Raw genomic sequence first — 9,031 nt, forward strand, 5'->3', positions numbered from 1 at the left:
CAAATGTACATTATTCAGTATATACATACAATGTACACGTGTCACGTAAGAACCATAAAAACTGCACGATATTATACGTATAATACTACTGCATCAGACATCACTCTCCCTCAATTATTGCGCAGCGTATTATTTCATGCGAACATAAAATACACATTATAATGAAATTGAAATATTATAGTTTGGTGGAAATCGAGAAGTAGTATCTCTGATATGAAGGCAAAAGTTGTACTCGAAATTATATTTTACTCGTTTTCACACTCTCATAGTATTGTATGCTGTCGATAAATATGTATTTGCATGTATATAATATTATAATATTTGTTACAAAGGGCTTGGTGAAAACAGCCAAACGTGACGGTGAAACCTTTTCAAAAGGCGCGCGTAAATTAACAGGCTTCAAGACATCAAAAGGGTTTGCGTTTTCCAATCAAATGTTCTGTTATACGTAGGTACCAATGTAGTGTATAATAATATATAGTTATTAGTTTGAGGAGTCACGTATAGCAACCATCCATTTCAGGGGAAACATATTCAAATGGATTAGGTAACCGTGAACTTTGATTGCACCAACTATACATAATAGGTACATACAAAGCTCTATATGCTGCAGAAATGGTATACGAATACCTATTGTATTGTGCATGAATGCAGAATAAGAGCACATATAAGCGAAAACACGAGAATACAACACGTGCATCTTCAGTGGAAAACGTTCCAAGAATACGGAAAGCTGTTATGGAAGTTAGAGGTACTGTTCGACGATTGATATTATAATAATAGTTATTATAAAAGTCTCACTACCTACCTATATTATTATGTAATAACTCTGCACAGATTATTATTGAAAATTCACAAAGTTTGGTGCAATTTTGTCCTCGGGAATGTCGCGGAAGTTGTAATGTATTGTATAATGCATTTTATATGGGGTTCAATCCTCCCCAAACCCAACACTCACATACACCCCGTAGTAATCATTCCAGGAATGCCACTGTAATACATTTGAAAATAATAATAATAACCTTCAACGATTGTATTTAGTTGTTCTGATATTTGTCGGATACATATATTGCACGTAATAATTTATATGCAAAATATGCGTACCGTACAGAAAGTCGTTTATGCAACGAAACCGTGTTAGCTCTCAAACAGCTTTTAGGTTGGCAGACAGTAGATTCATAACAATCATAACACACACGCTATAAAAAACAATAATAATAATGTGAGCGCGATGTTATAATAATAATAATATAATATATGAATCACTTTTGAGACTTTGAACGTCGTCCGCGGCATAACTACAGTCATTGTTTTGTGTTATTGTTATCCGTCGAGAATGCATCCGACTTTATTTTTCGTCCACTGGTGTTATAAATACTTATTACAATATACACTATTTAGGACACATTGTTTTTATTTTTTCCACGCGCACAGAGCCAAAGAAGCACAGTAGGCAGTAACAATAGGTTAGCATGTATAATATGTAACACTTGTATAAGGCAAAATTAGAAAACAATAAATATTATCGAATAGAGCCCATAGGTGTAGATATACTGCGTACATATATTTATTTATTTATTTATTTATTTATTTATTTATATGTTTATTATATAAAATATGTATATTAAGTAGAAATAAAAATTATTATAAATATATAGTACAAGTGAGTATCGAAAATGCTGTAGCTATATTGGCGCTGCATCCCTGCATCCCTTTGTGGCAGTGACTGGTGTACGAGTAGCGGATACTCAGGGTGTACTCAACTAGCTCACACACTGTTCGTTTAAACTTAAAGACTGAGGCAGTCATTCGAATATTTAGAGGAAATCACTAATAAATTTGACTTTTAAATATTTACATAAATAAGATATTTTTTTAAAATAAGAAAAACAAATATTAAAATGTTGTCTAGTGATAAGTATTAATCTAATATTATGACAAACGATATTGTTTTACTTCAAGCAAACTTTTCGAAAACTACTATAGAAACAATTTTGGTTTTCTGTTTAATGCAGGATAACGATTTTCCAAAATTCGTATTAATTAGGAAAAATTGACTGGTACAATCAGGATGAGACACTATTAAGACGTAAAACAAGTCTGGCGCTATTACGGTGGCCCGTGGATGAACACGCTTATGTATTATATATTATGCAATATGTTATATTCTCGTCGTCTCCCGTACAACCGTGATGCAAAACACGTCAAATCCGATCGTACGGAAACCGTCTGCCCGTTTCACATGATGCAGCGCACCGCCGCACCCCCACTGCCGACCAAGGATAATAGGGGGAGGATGGAGTAGATATGTATATGGTTTAACAATTGTGAAGTTTTCCACCCCGGTTGTTTTTGTAGAGTGCAGACGTCTCGTTTTCGAAACCAAGTATTTCTATAATAATCCGTCTCGGAACGATATTCAACGACGCATGTATGGATTTCGAGTAGACTATATTTTGTCGACGCATTTTTGCGACGGTTCGTCTGTCGGCGTGTCTTTAACGGAATTATTATATTATATTTATGCATTCTAAAACGTTGCTATTCCTCACGCGTTTCCCATGCACTCGAATTTCTGACTTCCAGAGTTTATATTACTCAGACTTCGATCGACTCGGAGTATGAATTATGTGTTGTCTTGTGTACGATATTGTTGTCGAAAACAACCAACGGATCGAAGTAGGTTATGAAAATGGCATGGTACATTGGTCGGTGAAAAACAATGCACAATAATAAGTCGTAGTTACAGTGTTTGGAAACCGTAACTCAAAAACACATACGGTTTGCTCGTATGTTTGGTTTACATAATATGTATATCATACAGCTGAATCCCATTAAAATCATTCGTTAAAAAATAATAAATAATAATATAATGTCTCAAATTTCAACAAATGGATTACCCCATCGTCACCGTTGCTAATAGAATTAGTTCTTAAAGCCACTGAAATAATCGCATTAAATTATACTTTTCTATTGAAACGATGGCGACGGCACACAATATATATATATATTTAGTGTATGCATATTTACAAAAGTTTTAACATTATTGTTGCAATGGTGCATAACGACGTTCAAATGTTCGAATATTATAATATTTACAATAACGATTTGGAAAACTGTGAAAACCTTCCATTGTATAAGGATAAACTTTATTATTTAAAAATGTTTAAAAAATATCAATTATATTACACGTTGCCAAATTAACGCTTAAAATAACCTTGTCCCAAATACAATATAGGTTATTTACTTTGGAAATGTTTCCTAGTCTGGATTTTAGTTAAATTACTAAACTTTTTTGGTTCATCGGGTAATAAATTTTTAAAAATTCAATGTATACTACAAATATGTAAAATTAAAAATATTCAAGTTTAAATCGTACACGCTCATGTACAATAAATACAACATTCGAAATAATCGAAGTACCTATGTTAAACCGTATTATGTACAAAATATCTTCAGTGTTTTCATCAGGAACAAAATAAATGACAAAAATAATATTTATAGAAATCTAAAAGTTCGTATAAAACAGACTTAATCAATCAACAGTGAATAATAATGTGCGGTAAATAATGTGAATTGATACGTTTGGCGTTATATATGGCATGATACCTGCGGTTGTACACGTCATGCCCACCATACGTACATTTACTGCACAAGTACCGATTACTCAGTTACTCTTACTCGGAATATAATTAGGAAATAAAATATCGAAGATATTCAATATGTCATAATATATTATAATATATTTATACAGCATAAGACTCTTATTCTTGATTTCACCAGGTAATAGGTACAATGCAGTATGTAGTAAATTATTGCGTTGTCATAAAAAACAAATTCAGAAGTGTATTATTTAAACGACAAAACAGCGTTAAGTATCGAAATTTGTATTGACAATGAGCTTTGAGTGTACACATATTATTCATATTGATCGCATAATATTGTGACTGTGATGTTACGCCAATTGCCAGCGTGTGGATGGTGTTGTTCTCGTGTAGCATATATAGGCACTACAACATAAATAATATTATCCATTAGTTAATAAATAAATAAATAAATAATAGCAACACGTTTTACTTATCGTCAATAATCGGAATCGGAACATATAATTATATTATTATCTTGCACAAAGTTCGTAAATGTACGACGTGTTATGTCGTATAACAAGACTAGTATTGTACAAGGATTTACAGCAACGGACAAACATGCCTATACATGCTACATTGCTACAGCTGAACCGTGAACCAGCACGCAATAACTGTAGACCAAAACACAACTGCAGCTAATAGTATACAGCTAAAATAGTATATATACAGGGTGATTCGACGACCACTCTCATCCACCTCTTTTATCCTTTAATAATGCGGTTATTCAAGTCCGGATCACACATACATTTAAAATACTGCAGCATACAGTTTTTATACCTGTAATTCATATTGGGTCAAAACCAGCCGAATGACTGTGTATCTTGGGAGATTGTAAACTCGGCCCTAGGAAAAAACATTTTCAAAAGGTCGATGGTAAACTCGGCCCGGGTTTTTTTCAGGTCAATATTATTTAAATGTAAACTCGGCCCGGGTTTTTTCAGTTCAAAATTATTTAGATGTAAACTCGGCCCCGATTTTTTTCAGGTAAAAATAATTTAGGTGTAAAAAACATGATTTTTCTTATAATATTTTTGAGAAACATTTAGCATTACCCAGAGGACACTACGAGAGGAGGCGGTTCTCATTATCCTCCAAAAATTATTTTCATTTTCATATTATTATTCATAGTATGAAATTCGTTATTTAAATGAAAAATGTAATTAAAATGTTATTATATTTATAATAAAATAATAATAAATGTATTTATATAAATGTATAAGTGTAAAAATATGTAAAAATATAATAAAAAATAAATAAGTAATATTGTAGTGTAAATAATGAGTGAAAAATTTTATTATAATAATATATAAATCTAGTTTTTTTAAGTAAAAAGATATGTATTTTACATATTCACTCACTGATATATCTTTATTTTTATATTTTGTAAGTGTTCTTTCTAAGAGTTCTTTTTTTTTTTAGTTTTTATATTTTGGAATTTAAATGGTGCATCTAGGCTGTTGATTTTAATGTACGTTTCTGTTTGTACTTCTTTTAATTTTGAAATGAAGGAATATATATTGGGGTGAGTGGAATTAAAACTTGAATTAAAATGCGCATGAAATGATTCACATGCATTTGTTGTTAAATACGTTTCAACTGATGCACTGGCCCACATTTCAGGCGGAAGCATAGAATCTTCTCCTATGTATGTTTTCGGGCCGAGTTTACAATCGATTTATTTTATTACCTGAAATTTCCGGGCCGAGTTTACAATCGATTTATTTTACTACCTGAAATGTCCGGGCCGAGTTTACAATCTACCTATTTTTACTACCTAAAATTCTCGGGCCGAGTTTACAACAAAAAAGGTAACTTCGGGCCCAGTTTACATTTGCCCTGTATCTTACATTTAATGGAATTCAAAACAGGGTATATTCTCTGGAATTATTTATAATTTGTTACTTGAAACGCAGTGCAGGATCAGATATAATTAATAAAATAATAAATATATGGTTTACATAAAAACAAAGGCCCAAAATGGATGACTCTTAAGTAAATTTACAGTTTTCGACAAATTTTCCTAAAATGTTTGGAGTTTTACTAGTGAGTCACAAAATGACTCTTATCTAATGCCCCGAGTACCTACGTATCAAGAAAAAAATCTTAGTTTGGACGTAGTACGAATGCGTCCCAGTTCTTCAAAAATTTTAATAATTTACTTGGGTATTCCACGAGGAAGTGAAATTTGATTTAGGTACACCCATTTATACACATTTTAAGTTTTAATTGTACATTTGATTTGTACTATACTAGTATAAAGTCAAGTCCGTTTCTTAATATGATGGCAGAGCACTATTTGTTTTCCCTCTCTAACCCCAAATATACAAAATTCCGTTTTCAGCAGAATCAATCCCTAAAAAATTTTGCCCCGGGACCGGGGAAACACTCGGACAATTCAATAACATTTGTCGATAAGACTACTGACAAACACGTGCTATGGAAACGGTAAAAACTAAAAAATGGACGCATTCGGAACATTCCCTAAAAGTTGGTTAATAGATTCAACAAAATCCGCAGCATAGGGTAATTTTTATAAAATATTAATTAGTTTAATTTTCGATCATAGGCTATAACATATTATAGTTTTAAAATTATTGTATATGGCTATAATCTGTACTCTTTAGTACATACAATTAAATAACTTATAAACTATTCATTTGAATTTCAAGTTATATAATGAACATTATAAAAATAATTATCGGCTGAACAATTTACAGTAAAAAGTGGGATTCATTTGTAAAAAATTTATATCGATTCACGATAATCCTTAAATGACTAAAAAAATAGAATAATATACATAGAATATACATAAATTAATATAAATATAATTACCTATCTGATTAACTCGTTTCAATTTTTGAACGGAAAAAAAGGTACCTATCTGATATGTAGGTAATATCGATTTGTTTTGTTTCGCATAAGACCAAGAATATTCAAATCGGATCAACTTAAAAATTGAGCCTAAATTTAGAGTTACTATCAAGACATAAACACATTATATCATACATAATAACAGTATCGGACCCGAGTAAGATATGCGAAAAATACCACTCGTAACCACTTTAATACGCCGTATTAAATTATTGTTAAATTATTATTGCTATGTGCTTGGCACAAGTAAAATATAATAGCCCCCGGGCATGGAGCTGGAGAGGGGTATAATAATGGGTATTATAATATCGATTTAAATTTGATTGTACCCGAGTGGAGAGTCCGTTTGCGATGAATAATATCAAAAGATCACGTCGACAAAATAAGAACCCGAGAAAAAAAGTTGAAAAATGTCAGTGAGACTGAATAATAGTCCAAGCGATCGGAATACATGGATTATATAATATTATACTATACGTGCGATTTTATTAGGTTTGATTAAATTAGCGAATTCTTAACACCAAAAGCTGTCGCCGATTGTTAATGTGAGTCGGAAATTTGCGGTGTGGTAAACAAATTTGCCTAATGGTGTAATGACGGATTTTACATAATATACGTATCTCGGCCGACGAACCACACCGACGGAATCAAATCTCTGGTGGAATATGTATCGTTTCACATTTTCAGAACAGTATAATATGCGGGGTCGTATGCAGCGAATCGGAGATTAACCTATTCAGCCCGATTCAGGGGTCATGGGGGAGGGGGGTGGCGTAGTTTCGGTTATAAATGGTTCTTAATAATAATATTCAAAAAACCGAACGACGAGACGTCAGAACAGAGCGTTTCAGCGCGAGTTTCCTTTTTTTTATTTGCGTTTTACACCCGTTTGAATAACGGTTACCTCGCGGTCACATTATTATACAAAGTATACAGGTAAAACAGCGGCGGAGGACGTCCGGCCGGCTGCTGTAACGAAAACAATTTCACCACCGACGACGAGTGGCGATCGAATTACCCGGACAACACGCCCCCTACTTAGTGCAGTTTTTATTTTAATGATAGTTTTTAGTTTTTTTTACCGCGAATTTCTATTTGTGGTACTATGCGATGTACCTACTTTTGTCCAATATCACGTTATATCTTGGTATGTGGTATACACCGAGAAATGCGACGGCGGCAACGAAGACATTGTATAGCTCCATGCTCTCATCACCAAACGACTTTTTCAGCTAATTGAAAGCAATAAATGATCACACATGCAATGGGGTATTATCGTCACGCCATGGTGTTTTTGTATATTAGTGCATTTTTAGGCCCCTGCTACACCGGAAAAATTATTTTTTTAGTCTTCCGTGACGTTATTTATGCGAGATATTAAGTTTTCAAAGTCATCCAAAATTGTGTATATTGTCGAAACAAAAATGTTGAAAAACTTCACGTGCGACCGAAACACGAAAATGCTAATTTTATTTGGTAGTCAAGTCTTTAGTAACTCGATTAATTATAAATGCGAATAGTTGTTATTATCAATTTGTACAAGCAGACCATCATTATTTCCAATAAAAGATAGGTAATAATTTTTTTATTCAGACACACGACTGTATATATAACTGACTAACTGAGCCAACAACATGTTATTATATTTTATTGCTTGTATTTTGAAATGATTATTTTTCAGTGAAAATAATTAGCGTATTAAATTACAATACTAGGAATGTTTAACTATACGCAGTGTACAGTTTATTCTAAAAATAAATATATGAAACAACGTATGGAATAATACATTTATACCCATCGGCCATCATATCAGATATCACTTATCACCCTATTTTTTCTTTTATAAAAGGATCACTTATAAATTATAGCACATTAGTATCTACCTATCAGCTACCACCATATACCTATTTAAGTCAGCATGTTTACAATATTTAGGTACTTAGGGCCAATTAAATGTATTTATATTTTCGAAAGCTTTTGACGAAATGTATTTGTTAAGTTAATAATAATTTAGGCCATAAATTCAATAAAAAAAAAGCTTGGCAAGTTAGAGATCGGCAAGTATACTTTTTTGATTTTTAATTTTTAGAAATTTGTTAACGGTATGCAATATGTATATGTACATTATTACAATATGATTAAACTAAAATTGTACTTAAAGGAAATTATTAATTGCAAATTAATTTATTGAGAAGATATTACATTATAGTAGAATGCAGTAGGTTTAATATAACTGGTTCGAGTTTAAAAGGTATTTAAGTCATTTTACTTGTTTTATTTAATAAATTACCTATTTATTAAACTTGATAACGAATAGTGTGCCTAGTATGAATATTGTCCGATATCACACCCAAGCGGTATAACAATTTGAAACCAGAAATTTGAGTATTCAGTGTGAACAGCCACGAAAAAAAAATCATTTTCATTTTCATTTAGTGAGATAAATCTTTGAAACAGGAGAACCTATTTTATTATTGGGGGTTTAGTTAGATCGGTTAAGAGAAGTGTTGTGA

The 9,031-nt window shown here is 32.0% G+C and overlaps 1 long non-coding RNA gene across 1 annotated transcript in view; it reads right to left on the minus strand.

Annotated features, from left to right (window-relative positions):
• Positions 1-3,716: 3,716 nt before the first annotated feature.
• The window catches only part of LOC111036830, an 11,663-nt gene continuing 6,348 nt past the window's right edge, over positions 3,717-9,031 (minus strand). The window contains exon 2 of the long non-coding RNA XR_002604810.1: positions 3,717-4,010. This is a non-coding gene — a long non-coding RNA (uncharacterized LOC111036830). The remainder of the gene's footprint in view (positions 4,011-9,031) is intronic.

Source organism: Myzus persicae, unplaced genomic scaffold (genome assembly GCF_001856785.1).
Source record: "Myzus persicae strain clone G006 unplaced genomic scaffold, MPER_G0061.0, whole genome shotgun sequence".
Classification (NCBI taxonomy): domain Eukaryota; kingdom Metazoa; phylum Arthropoda; class Insecta; order Hemiptera; family Aphididae; genus Myzus; species Myzus persicae.